Consider the following 18,921-nt stretch of genomic DNA (forward strand, 5'->3'; position numbering starts at 1 on the left):
CTAACGAATGCCCTTAAAATTACTTTATTTTTATTTTTAAGGAAAACATTGTTTTTTTTAAATAAACTTTGATCTCTGAGTCTGATTTTCACCCTTTTAATAGTATATACCGTATATCTCTCCTCTAATAGTATATACAGTATATCTCTCCTCTAATAGTATATAATATTACAGGTTATATACTGTATATACTATTAGAGGAGAGATATACTGTATATAATATTACAGGTTATATACTGTATATACAGTATATCTCTCCTGTAATATTATATACAGTATATCTCTCTTCTAATAGTATATTTCTCTTCTAATAGTATATACAGTATATCTCTCCTGTAATAGTATATACAGTATATCTCTCTTCTAATAGTATATTTCTCTTCTAATAGTATATACAGTATATCTCTCCTCTAATAGTGTGTGTGTGTGTGTGTGTATATATATATATATATATATATATATATATATATATATATATATATATATATATATATATATATATATATATATATATAGTATATCTCTCCACTAATAGTATATACAGTATATCTCTTATGTCTGTTTATTCTCAAAATGAATTATATATTTTGCTCCCTAACCCTATCGTTGGTTACTTATATTTACCATTGCATAGAGATATTTAAGAATAAATTGCCTTTTTTTTAAAAACTACATATTGACTAAATTATACACCACACTTTTTTTAAGATTATTAATCCATTAATCAAAATAATAATCAGAAAACTAATTGATTACGAAAATATTTGTTCGATGCAGCCATATACCGTATATACTCGAGTATAAGCCGAGATTTTCAGCCTCTTTTTTGAGGCTGAAAGTGCCCCCCTCGGCTTATACTCGAGTCATCGCTGTCTGCCTGCTCGATCAGCGTGTCGAGCAGACAGACAGCGGCCATTCTATAATTCAAAAGCCGCGCCTCCGGCTCCGCCTTCGCCTGTGATAGGCGGAACACTGAATTTCCCAGCAGCCTGTGTTCCGCCTATCACGGACATCGTCTCATCCTCGTACTACGGACGAGGATGAAAGGATGTCCGTGATAGGCGGAACACAGACTGCTGGGAAATTGTGTTCCGCCTATCACAGACAGGGAGGCGCGGCATTTGAACAGGGGAATGGGCGCCGACGAAGAGCGGTGATCCTGGGACGGGACCGGACGGAGGCTCGGCTCGGGACGGGACCGGACGGAGTCTCGGGACGGGACGGGACCGGACGGAGTCTCGGGACGGGACGGGACCGGACGGAGGCTCGGGACGGAGGCTCGGCTCGGGACGGGACGGGACCGGACGGAGGCTCGGGACCGGACGGAGGCTCGGGACACAGGTAGGCTGGACACACAAGGCCACACACACACACACACACACACGGATGGATGGACACACACACAGGGATGGATGGATGGATGGACACACACACAGGGATGGATGGATGGATGGACACACACACACACAGGGATGGATGGACACACACACACACAGGGATGGATGGATGGATGGACACACACACAGGGATGGACAGGCATATCTCACCCTCGGCTTATACACGAGTCAATAGGTTTCCCAGTTTTTTGGGGGTAAATTGGGGGCCTCGGCTTATACTCGGGTCGGCCTATACTCGAGTATATACGGTAATACCATAATACCGTAATACAAAAACCATATAATACAAAACGAAATAACTTTCAGTCGTATCCTATAAGGCAGGCCTTTGCACTACATAGTTTAAGGTAAATCTAAAGGAAAATGGTACAAGAAAATTGAACATGTATGACCAGCCTGTCATGTTTTGTGAAGGGGTCAAATACTTATTTCACACATTAAAATGCAAATCTATGTATAAAGACTTTTTGGAAATGTGGTTTTCTGGATATTCTTGTTGCTATTCTGTCTCTCACTGTTATAATAAACCGATCATTAAAATTATAGACTGATTGTTTCCTTGTATAAAATCAGCAGTCGATCAAATCCTTTTCCCCTCACTGTATATAGTAAATATGTTGGTGTTGGATATGTTTTTCCTCTATTATTTTACTTACCAATGGCGTCGTCTGTGGATTTTGGTTGAGGAATGGGCTGCAGTCTGTGTACAGCTTCCTCGTCTCCCCGCCCATTTCCCCTCCTCCCATCCCTTGGAGGGGTGGTATCCTCAGGTGGGCGGTCCTCCGTTATGGGGGTCACTCTGAGAAGTACAACGGTTTCCTCTTTGTTGATCAGAAGATTCTTCACGTTGTATCTTCTCTTCCTCTTCCTCTTCCTCCATAGATGCCCAATTGCCCAGCACCCACCCTTCTGGGGGGTAGGTAGTATGGGCTGGGTGGTAGGTGGGTGGTCCTGTGATAAAGGAGCCACTTTAAGTAATAAAACGGGTTCCTCCGTGTTGGTGATCAGAGGATTCCGCATGCTAGAAACGTTTTGTCTTGTAAAAAATCGCATTATTATAATAATCATGAGAAAAACTGCTGAGAACACGAGCCACGTCCTTCTCCTTCTACACTCTCTTGCAGTCTGAGCCTCAACTGCCAGGAGATTGCTTATATAGGGCTCTTCCACTATGACATCACACCAACTGCCAGCAGTTGCCATAGCAATAACTGATATGACCCCACCCCCTGCCAGCAGTTGGATTTCAGTTGCCATAGCAACAACTGGCATGACACATGACTCCACCCACTGCCAGCAGCTGGAGTTCAGTTGCCATAGCAATAACTGGCATGACTCCACCCACTGCTGCCTTATATGGTGTTCACATCTTATATGCAAATGAGGTCACATGACCCCCACCCCCATACCTTGTTAAACAAGTCTATGGGAAGGAATGTGTATGAGAATTTTATATGTCTAATAAAAGGGGAACCTGTTACATATGTGCATCCCATAATAACATATTTTATCCCTCTCTATGGACAACGTGTACATTCCTGACCCCAGCATCCCCCGCGCTGTTTTTAGTTCTCTAAAAGGTCAAATCTGCCAGGTCTACAGAAAATAACTGACTTATTTTATTTATTTTTCATTGTCTGCTGGAAAAAAAAAGTCTGTTTATTGGGGGTGAGGCTGAATTTACAAACATTTATCAGTTATTGGAGGGGGAGGGGAGATTTCTGATTTTTTTTCTCTCTCTCTCTCTCTCTCTCTATATATATATATATATATATTAGAGATAGAGAGAGATTATATATCCTCCTTTACCAGGCCATTCCTCACTCCAGGAATCTCATAGTTGGACTGACAATTACCCAATAAATTTGAAATAATTTTATAATGATGTTTTAAAATAAATAAATAATTTCTATATAGAGGAAGAAAACTGAATAAAAAAATATCTCCTGACTAGGGGACGGCAACTAACGATTATTTTCACAATCGATTATTTGGCTGATTTAATGTTACGATTAATCAGATAATTCAATTATACACCAAACTTTTATTTTTATGTAAAGATTAAAAAAAAATAATAATAATGTATTCTTAGATATCTCTGTGTGGGGGTAAATATAAATAATCAGCTATATGGATGGGAATCGCCCCCCCCCGTCATAGGGAGGTAGATGGATACAACCTGCACCTGCTGTCACTTAGACCCCTTTCACATTGGGGCGCTTTGCAGGCACTACAGCGCTAAAAATAGCACCTGCAAAGCGCCCTGAAAGAGCCACTCCTGTCCCCGAGGGCTTTCACACTGGAGCGGTGCGCTGGCAGGACGGTAAAAAAGGTTCTGCTAGCAGCATCTTTGGAGCGGTGAGGGAGCGGTGTGTATACCTCTCCTTCACCGCTCCTGCCCATTGAAATCAATGGGGCAGCACAGCTATTCCTTCTGGCTGCAGCAGCGATTTGCGGGTGGTTTTAACCCTTTTTAGACCTCTTTCGGCCGCTAGCGAGGATTAAAAGCGCCTCGCTAGTGGCCGAATAACCCCACAAATACGACACCCCAGTGTGAAAGGGGCCTTATACTGGCCATACATGAACATTTTTTTTTTTTTCCTAGAAAATCTTCATTTTAAGACCTTGTCCCCTGGATCCAGCGATGTCCTCCGCGCTGTGTGATTGAGCTGTCCTCCGCTCGATTCACAGTGCCGAATGCCGCCGAGCTCCATTCCCTGCGGCGTTACGGCGCACGGGAGCGGAGAAAGGCGGCAAATTCAAAAAAGCAAAAAGACACAAAACACACACAGTACTGTAATCTTACAGATTACAGTGCTGTATTAAAAAATTACACACCCCCTTTGTCCCTAGTGGTCTGTGCAGTGCCCTGCATGCACTTTTATATTATAAATACTGTTTTTTTTCTGCCTGGAATTTGGAGATTGTCCATAGCAACCAAAACGTGTCCCTTTTTCAGTGTTTCAGGATTTGATTACATTATTGAATCATTTTTATTATTCTTTATTATATTATAAACTTTATCATACCCGGGATGTCTGCTAGACTCTGGTTTGAACAGATTTAAGAGAGTTATTCCTAAGAATTACAGGACTACAAAATAAAACGCCAAATTTCCATGCAAAATAATTGTACCGCTTTCAGTGCCTAAAACCGGACTGAATCATACCGCCAGGGAGGATAAATAACAGAAGAAAGCTCTATTTGTGTGAAAAAAATTATAAAACTGTCATATGGGTACAATGACTGCACAATTGTCATTCAAACTATGACAGTGCTGAAAGCTGGAAATTGGCCTGGGTAGGAGGGGAGAGAGGAGAGTGTCGGTATTGAAGCTTTTAAAAAAACTTTTTTTGGAAGAGTTTTTCATTTGGTTTTATATGGTTGCATGGTGGTTGTGCGTGGCTGTGCACTGGTTGCACGGTGGTTGCATGTGGCTACACAGTGGTTGCACACTGTTTGCGTGGTGGTTGCACACTGTTTGCGTGGTGGTTGCACACTGTTTGCGTGGTGGTTGCACTCTGGTTGCACTCTGGTTGCACTCTGGTTGCACTCTGGTTGCACTCTGGTTGCGTGGTGGTTGCACACTGTTTGCGTGGTGGTTGCACTCTGGTTGCGTGGTGGTTGCACTCTGGTTGCGCGTTGGTTGCACAGTATTTGCTCGCTGGTTGAAATCATTTCTATAATAATTCTGTCTAATTCCGTCTCTGCCAGCTATCTGGACTGACCTCTATGAACGTTCTGCTGATTACTCTCCAGCCAAGGCATCACTCCCACCATCCTCTATGGACATCCACAGGTACTCTTTGTTCTACCTTACCCAGGGGCGCAGTACCCATCTAGGCCACTATAGGTGAATGTACACTAGCCAGGTGTATTGTCTGACCACAGATACAAGAATTCCACTTACAGCTAATATAGGTACCCACGTTTACCCTAAGCTGACCTTGTATTCCCTGCACAGCATCACTCACACAGGGAGAGGAAGGGGCAACACTAATGAGGGATTTACTAAAGATAAATAGACTGACAACTCTGCAAAGTGTAGTTGCTCCAGAGCATAGTAAAGGTGGAGGAGCTCTACTGACTTCCATCATCTAATCATATACAAGTAATGCCACATACACATGACTGTTTTTTTTGTCATCGTAATAAACTCTGATGGTTTTTCCGACGGAGTTCTACTGAAACTGTCTTGCCTACACATGATCACACCAAAGTCCGACCATCTAGAACACGGTGACGTACAACACGTGCGACAGGACTAGAAAAGAAGTTCAGTAGCCAATAGCCAATAGCTGCCGTCTTGTACTTTCTTCAGAGCATGCGTAGTTTTTGGTCCTTTAGAACAGCATACAGACGAACGGTTTTCCCCGATAGGAATTGATTCCGTTGGAAATATTTAAAACATGTTCTTTCTAGGTCCATCAGAATTTTCGGGGAACAAAAATCCAATGAGGCCCACACACGATCGGAATATCCGATGAAACGATTCCGTCTTACTTTTTTTGCCTGAAAGTCCAACCGTGTGTACGCGGCATAAAAATGCTTTTTTTTTTTTTTATATTCCTTGCATGTGATTGGATATTCTTTGCATGTGATTGGATATTCTTTGAAAACTGAAGATTCTCCTCATTTACTGACAGCACCACCTGCTGGCATAGATAGGTATAATGCATAGATACAGTTGTGCTCATAAGTTTACATACCCTGGCAGAATTTTATGATTTCTTGGCCATTTTTCAGAGAATATGAATGACAACACAAAATCTTTTCTTTCAGTCATGGTTAGTGTTTGTCTGAAGCCAGTTATTATCAATCATCTGTGTTTACTCTTTTTAAATCATAATCATAATCACAACAGAAAATACCCAAATGACCCTGATCACACGTTTACATACAGTTTGGACTCATAACACGCACACAAGTTGACACAAAGGGGTTTGAATGGCTATTAAAGGTAACCATCCTCATCTGGGATCTGTTTGCTTGTAATTAGTGTGTGTGTGTAAAAGGTCAATGAGTTTCTGGACTCCTGACAGACCCTTACATCTTTCATTCAGTGCTGCACTGACGTTTCTGGGTTCTGAGTCATGGGGAAAGCCAACAAATTGTCAAGGTAGTTGAACTGTATAAAACAGGAAAGGGATATAAAAATATATCCAAGGAATTGAGAATGCCAATCAGCAGTGCTCAAACTCCAATCAGGAAGTGGAAAATGAGGGGTTCTGTTGAAATCAATCCATGGTCAGGTAGACCAACTAAAATTTCAGCCACAACTGCCAGGAAAATTGTTCGGGATGCAAAGAAAAACCCACAAATCACTTCAGGGGAAATGCAGGACTCTCTGAAAACATGTGGTGTGGCTGTTTCAAGAGGCACAATAAGGAGGCACTTGAAGAAAGATGAGCTGCATGGTCAAGTTGCCAGAAGAAAGCCATTACTATGCAAATACCACAAAGTATCCCGCTTATAATACGCCAAACAGCACAGAGACAAGCCTCAAACTTTCTGGCACAATGTCATTTGGAGTGATGAGACCAAATTTAAGCTTTTTGGCCACAACCGGTGTAGTGGCGGCACAGTGGTGTAGTGGTTAGCACTCTCATCTAGCAGTAAGAAGGGTTGCTGGTTTGAATCCTAACCACAACACTATCTGCCTGGAGTTTGCATGTTCTCCCTGTGCCTGTGTGGGTTTCCTCCGGGTACTCCGGTTTCCTCCCACAATCCAAAGATCTGCAGGTAGGTTAATTGGCTTCTGTCCAAAATTGGCCCTAGTATATGAATGGGGACCTTGGATTGTGGGCTCCTTGAGGGTAGGGACAGATGTGAGTTTGCAATGTACAGGGATAGGGACAATTGTAGACACTCACTCAGGTTGAACTGGATGGACTGGTGTTTTTATTCAACCTTACTAACTATGAAACTATGAAATCATAAACGCCACATTTGGAAAGGAGTCAACAAGGCCTATGATGAAAAATACACCATTCCTACTGTGAAACATGGAGGTGAATCGCTGATGTTTTGGGTTGTCGTTGATTAATTAAAGCTTCTCCTATAAGCAAATAATTCTATGCGCTAATAAGCACAACCATAGCTCTCTTGTATAATGCCGGGAAAGTGCGCTTGTTTATGTCCAAGTAACACAGACAGACGCTGGTATCACGTTGAGCTTAGCAAAATCTTGTCTACCATGATATGCTGCTTTTATTTATACTATAAACATGAATAACAAAAGAAGGTGGTGGCTTCAGAATCAGCCAATCAGACAATTGTATTCTTTCAAAAGAACCACACGTATATATTCAAATAGAATTCCAGTAGTGTCGTGTGCAGAGCCATGCAGCAAGCTTCTTGTGAGACACAAAGTGTCTCACAATTTGAACACTACTTACATGGCTCTGAACACGGGTGCACATTCCCACTGCTACCAATGACGCGAGCCATACTCTATCATTTCTCAGTGGGCCATGATTTTTGTATGGTTATGCTATGGTTCCCATGTATGCAGATCTGTTTGCTAGGAGCATTAATGCAGTCTCCATGAGGTGGCCAGTCTCTTGGTGAGGCATAAAACATCCCTAAATTAGCAAACGGATCTGCCGTGTCCACGGGAAGGTTTCCGCAGCCAATGGTATTCCACCAACGTCTGTATGTGCGAATACACTGGCATGAGCGTAATACAGCAAAACTGACACTGGGGGACATCTGACAACAAACATTAATAACAATTTCCACAACTGGGTATGTGTGAGCTACAAAGGCACAGGAGATTTGGTCAAAATTGATGGCAAGATGAATGCAGTATGTTATCACAAAATACTGGAGGAAAGCATTCACCAGCCAGGAAGCTGCACATGGGACGTACTTGGACATTCCAACGTAGCAATGATCCAAAACACAAGGCCAAGTCTACCTGTCATTGGCTACAGCAGAATAAAGTGAAGGTTCTGAAGTGGTCATCTCAGTATCCTGACCTCAATATCATTGAGCCCCTCTGGGGAGATCTCAAAACGTGCCGTTCATGCAAGACAGCCCAAGAATTTACAGGAACTGGAGGCTTTTTGCCAAGAGGAATGTGCAGCTTTACCATCTGAGAAGATAAAGAGCCTCATCCACAAATACCACAAAAGACTTCAAGCTGTCATTGATGTTAAAGGGGGCAATACACAGTATTAAGAACTGGGGTATGTAATCTTTTTATCAGGGTCATTTGGGTAGTTTATGTTCTCATGATTTAAAAAGAGTAAACACAGTTGATTGATAATAAATGGCTTCAACCAAACACTAACCATGAGTGAAAGAAAAGTTTTGTGTTATCATTCATATTCTCTGAAAAAATGGCTAAGAAATCATAAATTTTGCCAGGGTATGTAAACTTATGAGCACAACTGTGTGTGTGTGTGTGTGTGTGTGTGTGTGTGTGTGTGTGTGTGTGTGTATATGTGTATGTATGTATATATAATATATATATATATGAAATCAGTTTATGAGCAACTTTGCTGTTGTATGTTTCCAACAGGCCCCTGGGCCACAGTTTGGAGACCACTGTTCTGGATTGATAACCTGCAAAGCTTTTAAAGCATCGCCTGTGAAGAACTTTGGTAGGCAATTTCATAAGAACATTCAGTTTTAAAGTAGAACTATAGCCAAAACTTTTTTCATTTTGGATAGAGTAAAAGAGTGTTATAACCCCTGACAGGTTTTTCCTGCCATCTGTGTCCCATTGGGGAGATTTCCCTTCACTTCCATTCCCATTAGCCAAACAGGAGGTGAGAGGAAATTCCTGCAAATTAAGGGAATTCATTGGGGACCCCAGATCACCAGAACTAATGTCCCCATTGGAAGATTTCTCCTCTATTATTTTTTTGGGGAAAAGATATTTTCTTTTACTTTCAATGATAATGGTAAACAGTTCAAATAGGGAGAATGAATCTCCCTAACGGGGGCACAGACAGCAATAAAAACTGGCAGGTGTTCTAATCCACCTTCACTCTATCCAAACCTAGAACAAAAGTTTTGCCTTTAGTTCTACTTTAAGGTTTGCCATGTTTGGTATCATTTACTCGATGCAACCCAAAAAATGGGTATGGTAATGAGTTTGTTTGCCATAAAAGTGTAACATAAAAATGATAACTGCCTCCATATTTTCCAAGACGTCTGCAGCCAGAAAATACATAATTGTTTGTGGGTTGAAAGTAAAGCCTCATACACATAGGTATATTAGATTAGATTAGATTTTCTGCAGATTTTTGTCTTCAAATTTACCAAAACCATATAATATGAGGTCAAATCTTAGGAGATAAAAATTCTATGCAGTCAGGCAGGCCCTTCCACTACATGGTTTTGGTAAATCTGAACACAAAAATCTGCAGAAAATCTAATGGTGTGAATGGGCTTAAGTTTTAGCAAAATTTTCAGATTTTAACGTGTGTGTGAAAAATGAAGGATTTTCCCTTTTTAGCTAAGTGGTTAGGTTCCTCAAGCTCCATGCTTGCCCTAAGAGGATCCCCCTTTTAAAACAGTAATAACCAGTGGTGACCCTCCCATAGGGTGCACACGGGCGCCGCCCTCCAAGCTATTTATATATAAAAAAAGCCATTTAATAGTGTCCGGACACACAGCTGTCTACGGGAAGCTTTGCTGGGAAGCTGATTTGCCCCTGTTTAGGGCATGTTCGGGGTGCAAGCGATGCGCCCTGAACACTCCACCACTCACTGTAATTTCTCTGGCCTCCTTTCCCATCTTTTTGTTGTCCGGGACCTGAAGACGGTGGGTGGTGCTTTTTGCGGCACCACTTCGTTTCCCGACTCACTGCTGTGTGCTCTGGGAGTATAGTCGGTACAGGAGACCGGAGTGAAGGATGCCCAGACTCCGGTATACCAGGGAAGGGGAGGACGGTCAGGCTTGGTGCTGTAAAGCTGAGTTTTCTATTGCTTGCTTTATTGACAGTCCAGCCTGGCACTGGCAAACTTGTTGTGGTGCTCACCGGCTTACTGTTTCAGCAGTTAGCACAACATGTCTGCCAATGCCAGAGCCAGGCTGAACTCTCTGCTGCTCTCAGTGGCATGCCTTGGCCCTATTTTACCCCTGGTTCATACACATGTGGTGCAGGAAACGCATTGCAATCACACTGTGTTTTTGATCTGCTGCAGGTGTCAATTCAGTTAAAAATTCCCCAAAAAGGTCGCAAACGCAGTGTTTGTCTGAACCAGATTCCTTGGTTTGTCAAAAAAGGTGCCTGCATTTCTTTGGTGCAGTTCAGCCCATTCAAACTGAATGGGCTCAAATCGCACCACACAGAATCGCATGTGATTTGCACTTGAATGTGGTGCAGTTCCTGTGTGATTCGCATGCAAACTATAGTGTGAAACCAGGCTTGCTGTCTTCATCTTCATTTTAAATGGGCTTCATTTGGGCTTAATTTTGAATGGGCTCAAATCACACCAAAGTCATGCATGCACCAATTTAGGAACCGCACTGCAATCTGTTTGCATGGTCCTTTTGTGAATGTGATCCAGTGCAGGGAAACACATTGTGTTTTGCAACATTTGTTTGGGGTGTCGTTAATATAGCACTGACACCCACTGCAGATTTCAAGGGGGTTGCGATTTGAATGAGGTGTGTGAAATGTACATGGATTGAGGGTTTCCCCGAATTCTAGTGTACCTCAGCGTATCTCCTAAGCAGTAAGGATGAGCTCTGGCGTATTCGCATACCCCACATGCAGAGCCTGCCTGCAATTTAAAAAAAAATTGTAAATCAGTACTGCTTGGACCTTGAAGAAGGGGACATACCCCGAAAGCTTGTCCTGAAAAAAGTATCACAGACAGTACTCAATTTTCTCTGTCACAATTGCACTAATACGGCTACAATCACATTAAGTATTATGGCTCACTAGAAATTAACAACATTGAAATATTATTAGTGACATTTCCATGGATTATGTAACTTTGTACACTGTTGCTAATCAGAAATGCACAGCATTGAAGTTTGCTAGTGACATTTCTGTTGGTTATATGACTGTGCACTGTTGCCAATCAGAAATGCACAACATTGAGTTATTACTAATGACATTTCTGTTGGTTATAGGACTTTACCCTGTTGCTATTCAGAAATATTGATGTGTTAGTGTCACTCTCTGACGGTTATATGACTGTACCTGTTCCAGCATCAGGAATACACAACACTGTAGGTCGCACGTGTCTTTTCTTTTGTTATACTGGCTATACAACTGCACTTTATTGATTATCAGAAAAACAGAACATGCGTTTGGTTCGTAATTTCTGTTGGTTATAAGCAGTGCGTCCATAAGGGCACACGGGTGCCACCCCCTCTCTCCTGTCACCCCCTCTAGCATGATATATAGATTCATGCATTGCATGAATCTATCTTTGACCGCCGCTATGGGAGGGGGGGTTGGTGTGTTGTTAAAGCACCTGATTAGAGCCATAGGCGACAAAAAAGGTGACCTGCAAGCACCATGCTGAGCGCTCGCAGGTCACTCAGCTGTGTTAGAAAAGCGAATTAAATTATTAATTAATATTAATACTAAACTGCCTCTCCACCATTCAGGTGCTCGGATCTGTTACCCGTCAGCTGATTGACTGAAACGACAAGTGCTGTGATTGGACGGCAGATAGGAGCTGGACAGGAACCAGGAACCATGATACCGGAGCTGGACCTCAGACTGGAGCTGGACAGCAGAGAAGAACCAGGATACTGAGACTGGAGGGTCAGACAAGCCAGGTCAGTAATCAGGCAGAAAGTGGATGTACCAGAGGGTCAAGCAGAAGAATAGTCAGACAGGCCGAAGTCGGGTGCAGGCGGATGACAGGGATGGTCGGAGACAAGCCGGGTAAATCACAAGCACAGGAACAGGTTTTCAAGGATCAAGACGCACGCTGTGGGAGCGTTTGATATGGCACAGTGCTAGCATTTGATATGGGCACAGTGGCAGCATTTGATATGGGCACAGTGGCAGCATTTGATATGGGCACAGTGGCAGCATTTGATATGGGCACAGTGGCAGCATTTGATATGGTACAGTGGCAGCATTTGATATGGTACAGTGGCAGCATTTGATATGGTACAGTGGCAGCATTTGATATGGTACAGTAGCAGCATTTGATATGGTACAGTGGCTGCAATTGATATGGCATAGTGGCGGCGTTTGATGGGCACAGTGGCATGCGTTTGATGGGCACAGTGGCATGCGTTTGATGGGCACAGTGGCAGCGTTTGATAGCACAGTGGGAGCATTTGATGGGCACAGTGGCAGCGTTCGATGGCACAGTGGCTGGATTTGATGGCACAGTGGTGGCAATTAATGTACAAAAATGCTTTTATCAATTAATGTCTCTAACTTACTAAAGTCACTCAGGTGTTCCGTCAGAATCAGCAACCCGTGTAATGTGTTAACCGGAAGGGACGTTTTGTCGCCGCCATCTTGGTACACTAGTACACAGCAAGGCTACAGTTAGAAGTCGGCAAGTGGACATCTTTTTACACCCACGAAGTCTTGCATTTTACATGTATTTTTACCAGTAAACTGAGCTTATATACTATATAAGCCTTATATATGAATGTGCCACACAGGTATACTGCAGCAGGGCAGCCCTCCTGTGCAAAATCGCATACATAATTTCTTGCACCAGGGCGCGCGTGCACCACCGACCCGCTCCTGTGTGATCGTGATTTTTCTGAGGAGAGTAGTGAACAGTGGTCTGCCTATGTAAACAAGTTCTGAGAGGGGGAAGATGGAGATCTTGAGATATTAATTATTGGACTTTTTCTTTGTGTATATTTTTATTTATTTTTCACATATTGCAATATCACTGGAAAGTTTGTATTTTGGTATATTATTTATTATTGCAGTATCATCATTCTATAGCTCTCATACTTTTTTTTTTTTTTTTTTTGGGGGGGACTTTTTTGCATTATAATTTTTACTGGTATTATCACTGGAAAGTTGTATTTTGGTATATTATTATTGCAGTGCTGTCACACATATATATTTTTTATTTTCGTGGGAGCACGAAACAATATAGTTGTCACTTTTTTATATAACTATCAAAAAAACTTGCCGCTACTTGCAATATTTTTTTTTTTTTTAAGATGGAGATCTTGTGTTCCTGCTGAGCAAGAACACAGATCTGTCTTCCTCCAGTCAAAGCATCCCCCACACATTTATAAAGCACTCCCTAGGAGCACATTTAACCCTTTGATCGCCCCTGATGACTGCGGGAGGGCAGCACTCCTGCGCAAATTTACGTACATAATTTTTTGCACCACCGACCCGCTCCTGTGTGATCGCGATCTTACTGAGGAGAGACAGAACTGTGGTCTGCCTATGTAAAAAGTTCTGAGGAGGAGAAGATGGAGATCTTGTGTTCCTGCTGAACAGGAATACAGATCTGTCTTCCTCCAGTCAAAACACCCCCCACACATTTAGAAAGCACTCCCTAGGAGCACATTTTAACCCTTTGATTGCCCCTAATGTTAACCCCTTCTCTGCCAGTGTCATTAATGCATTTTATTAGCACTGATCACTGTATTGGTGTCATTGGTCCCCAAAAAGTGTCACTTGGTGTCAGATTTGTCTGCCGCAATGTCGCAGTCCCGCTAAAAATCACTGATTACTGTCATTAATAGTAAAAACGACACCCTTTTAAGCACTATTTGGACATTATTGGACTGCAGGAAGTAGTGTATTGCTCTCAAAATGGCAAGAAAAGGGAAATTAACAAAGGAAGACAGACAGATGTTACCCCTTACATGTATAGGACTTTCCTTTAGAGAAATTGCAAAGAAAGCCAATGTGAACAGTTTCTTACACCATCAAAAGCCACTTGGAAACTCTGAGAGGAGGGCTGGCAGAAAGCCACAACAGAATCGGAAGACAAGTTTCTAAGAGTCAGCTTTACACTGATGTAAGCAAGTCTCCATTTTAACTGTGTAGAGAAGACTTTGAGCTGCAGGTTTGACGGGGTGTGTGGCTCCAAGATGGCAAAATACTGGACTGGACTACTGAAAACTGGAAGAAAGTCTTATTGGCCGATAAATAAAAATTTGAGATCATGCAGTGTTCTTGTACGCTATCAAGTAGAGGAAAGGATGGCTCCTCGGTGTGTGACACCAACTGTCAAACATGGAGGAAGAAGCGTGATGGTCTGGGGAACTTTTGTCAGATCCAGAGTTGGCAACTTGCACAGAATGAGTGGCACCCTGAACCAAAACTAAAACAGCATTTTGTGCATACAATACCCTATGGAATACACCTAGTTGGTCAGGATCCAAAACATACCTCCAGGCTGTGCCAGAACTACCATAGAAGAAAACGACAAGATGGTAGGCTTCAAATCATGGTAAAACCTTTCTTAGGCAGATATAATGCCCAAAGAAAAAACAAAATACAGAAATTGCATAGTGCTCACCTTTTTTAAACTTTATTTATACAGTCAAGTAAAAGCAAATGCACACATAAGAAAAAAGAACTGAAGCGCCAATGTTAATGAGCTCACCATTCACTGTTCTCCAGCCATCTACCACTCTCTATTTTCCCCGGAACTGTAAGCTCCATTGAATGCGTTTTGTCAGTGTCAGTGTGACATCATCAGGGTCATTAGGAGGTTCTATATACAGAGTAAGCAGGTGCTTAAGTGGTATCAAAAAACATCAGTATGTCGCAACGTTCACGGTGCAACAACCATGAAATGCTCACTGGACAAGATCCCGAACAGCAAGTCATCAGCAATGAGACCATGGCAATTCTGCCAACAGAAGTCAGTTTCCAGTAAACCACATTGTGGTTGCTAAGGACCACCCAGCATCAGAAAGACCGCCAGCCAGGGAGCAGTATGACTAAGAGCAGCTAGTTTGTTCTCTCTACTTGGGTGACCATGAAGTATGAGAGGACACTACAAATCTACCCTGCTCCCACCAATTTCACTCTGGCTGCCTTACAACATGGATGGAGTGTCGCAATACATGTCTCTTTTGCAGTGCATTGAACAACGCAATCTGGAATGTATGTGTAGCGGCCATATCTTTTGGCAGGGCAGCCTTGACTTTTGGGCTTACCGGTTACCTCCGCTTGGCTGGTTCTTCCACGTCTAGGGGTTCCCAGGGTTAGTACCCAACAACTTTGGACGCTGACACCATAAAAGTCCTTTAGAAATGTTTTTATTTGCAGGGGTAACATCCAACAAACACAGTCTCGTATGGGAACAGAGGGCAAGGGTGAAGAAACTCTGGCACCTTGAACTGCTAATCATCAGAAAGTCTCTAGTCCCACCCAGAGAGTAGCCACTTGCAGCTGGGTGCTTCAAAGCTGAACAAATCTCTAGCCAGAGATTATGGCAGTCAGCACTTTGATCCAGAACTTGAGAAATCTCTGAACTTGAGTGATTTGTAACAGAAAGTGAACAGGAACCTTTTCCTCAGTACCTGGAACGTTCTCTGTCTCCTTAGCAGTACTCAAAAAGCGTGGATTCATTAGTGTCCTTCACAACCCAGCAACCAGGCACTTCTCAGGATGCCAGCATGTTGGCCCTCCTCCGAAGAGTCCTCCCCCGGTCGCTTACAGGAGCTGCGGTGCCCCTCCAAGCCGGGAGCACACCCGGACACCTTGAATCCTCCCTCGGTTACTGCGCCTCGGACCAGCCGATTCCGAAACTCGGGAACAGATGTCTCCCTACCCCAGACCAGGCAGGTCTATTGGGGCTAACCAACCGAAGCATGTTGCGGGGCCGCTATGGCCTCAGGAACGAACCCTGAACACATGACTTCAACATCTTAAGTACCCTTCCCCAGACTCCTCAGCGGGGCCCGGCGTACCCACTGATTGGCTCCGGGAGAACTGATACCCAAAGCGTCCAACCAGACCTGGTTCTGAGCCTGTCATGCACCTCACTGTACACATGACCAGGCAGAAATCTTAACACAGCCCAGTCAAACTGATGTCAAAGTTACACCTACATAATTAACCCTCAGAACCCCATTACTGTTCTGAGGCAAAAACTAAATTTGTACATGACAGACACCTTGTCCAAAGTGTCATCGCTAGATATGCTACACTTTTTGCTCAAGTATATTTCTTTTCTGAACGGCTCTACTTGGTTTGATTCTTCCTCAGGATCATGTATGACCACGGTACTGTTGAATCTTGAACTTGCGGAAGAGATACAATATAACTTCAGCTTGAAAGATGTTGTGGAAGTTGAAGGACATATGGAACATGAAATGTTCTTTGAAGCATAGAAAGACTAATTTGATTATTTAGCCTGAGAGTTTTTGATTTCCATGTTCTTTCTTTCCTGGGGGGTAACAGATCTTTTCTGTTTTATTCAGGTGCCTGGATTTAGACAACATCTGCTGGGAGTATAGTACATTGTGTAGAGTAGTGTTGGGTAGAAGAGGGTAGCGTTGCATAGAATAGCATTGTGTACAGCAGCGTGATTATTTTTTAATTGTATAAATTCAAGTCCTTTATGGGCAACTGTTCTGATCTAAGTGGAATATAATTCTCTTTTGTACGGCTCTGTGTTTCGTGGTATGTCGTCTGTTCATGAGATTGAAAGTGTTCAGCTTTCTATTTCTTTCACTTCCTATATGTTGTAGAATTTGTAAAACGTTTAAGAAAAATAAAATCTAATTAAAATAAGTAACCATTATAAAAGAAAACATTTACAGTACAGTAGAGCAATTAGGGCCGATGTAAAACAGGGGTACATCAAATGCAGGTCCCCGGAATCCCATTGACTTCAATAGAGTAGTGTAGATAACCAATCGGCCTCCATTTGATCAGCATTTCTTGCGTTTCTTCAGTCGCACTAAGTCCTATTGAGATGGGTTTGCATTTCAGACAAGTGAAGATTTTGTCAAACACGGCATTTTGCATTCCAGAGCATGCTTTCAAATGGAAAAGACTACATATGACAAGAAAACCCATCTACATGAGCCTTACATTTCCCAATGGGCAGCTGTGAGCTGTCCTACAACAATTATACCTGTTTAGCTGATATTGCCTCTGTAAGGTGTTTGCTATTCACAATTGATGTTCACCAACAACAAACTTCATTAGAATTTTTTTTTCTTTATTAGATGTTTTAATGGATTTTTATTTTTTTTATCTCTGTACAAGTAAACACATGGGTTTTATCTAACTTTGATGTGCGATTCACTGACTGAAAACAATTTTTCGCCTTTTTTCTTTCTTTTTGTTTTGGTTTATGCTTCTTTTTTTTGGGGGGGGGGGGGGGGGGCGTGATTTTCAACCTTCCCCACAGGTCCCCATATTTGTTTAATTTAATCTGTCCTACGACTGAATTATATTTGTAGCACAACCCCCACAAGGGCCACAGATATTAACTGGTTCTTTCCCAAACAGTACAGAGGCCACCAGTCCCCCGAGCAACAGTCCATGTACTCGGGCACCAATAAACAGTCTAGTGTAGTCTATTATCTTTTTGTAGTTTATTGCTTATAGAACTTGAACAAGAGAGGGATTGGGGGCATAGAATACTCTAAAACGATTAGCAGATAGAAGACAATCTTCCCCTTGAGTAAATGGTAATATTGGACACTCTATTCCCTCACAGCGCGAAGACCAAATCTTTTTGGCATCTGGTTACCTGGCACAAATCACTGTTAGTGAGATTGTTTGTCTCTAGACCAGATCCCTTTTGGAGAATTTTTCTAGTCCGTTTCAGGCCACTTCCAGGTCCCAGACTCACACCTACTGAGACAGCAACCCAGTCCATAAGCTGCTTTAGGGATAACAGCCCGCCCTCCTAAGGCTGGGGAAAGGCAACCTCTCCAGAGTGCCAGGCTATTTTTTTCAGCTTCCCAGCCACCATCTGGGTACACCTTCCCAGGACTGGTTAAGTTTGGATCAATATTTAGGCTGGCTATTTGAATTCTCCCTCCCTATGAACTAGAAGCTTCTTCTAGAGGCAGGGGGAAGCAATCAAACTCCAAGCCTGTCAAACTCTGAACAGACCAGACCAAACCATCACTGCTACCTTGATTACAGAGCTAAATTTACCTAGCAGCCTAAGGGCGCTACACATTCAAGTTGTTCATTTTTAGTTTATCCCCGCTCCAATGGATGAAGGCAAAAATCAGATTTTTTTTGTGTAGATTTAAACAATAAAAAAACTGCTGGGGCTCCTCCATATTTCCTAGCATTATATTGAAACTCATTGGATAAACTAGCAGAATTAGATTCTGCATTCCTCTACATAGTTACATAGTAGGTGAGGTTGAAAAAGTCCACCAAGCCCCACCTATGTGTGTGATTCTATGTCAGTATTACATTGTATATCCCTATATGTTGTGGTCGTTCAGGTGCTTATCTAATAATTTCTTGAAACTATCAATGCCCTGAGACCACCGCATGTGGAAGGGAATTCCACATCCTTGCCGCTCTTACAGTAAAGAACCCTCTACATAGTTTAAGGTTAAACCTCTTTTCTTATTTTGATGAGTGGCCACATGTCTTGTTAAACTCCCTTCTGCG

General features: G+C 42.5%; 1 long non-coding RNA gene across 1 annotated transcript in view; it reads left to right on the plus strand.

Annotated features, from left to right (window-relative positions):
- The window catches only part of LOC143934345 (uncharacterized), a 137,598-nt gene that overhangs the window by 11,019 nt on the left and 107,658 nt on the right, over positions 1-18,921 (plus strand). The window contains exons 2-3 of the long non-coding RNA XR_013263251.1: positions 5,112-5,196; positions 11,976-12,149. This is a non-coding gene — a long non-coding RNA (uncharacterized LOC143934345). The remainder of the gene's footprint in view (positions 1-5,111; positions 5,197-11,975; positions 12,150-18,921) is intronic.

This window comes from Lithobates pipiens, unplaced genomic scaffold (assembly GCF_037356315.1).
Source record: "Lithobates pipiens isolate NorthernLeopardFrog02 unplaced genomic scaffold, aLitPip1_a1.2 Scaffold_27, whole genome shotgun sequence".
Taxonomy (NCBI): Eukaryota; Metazoa; Chordata; class Amphibia; order Anura; family Ranidae; genus Lithobates; species Lithobates pipiens.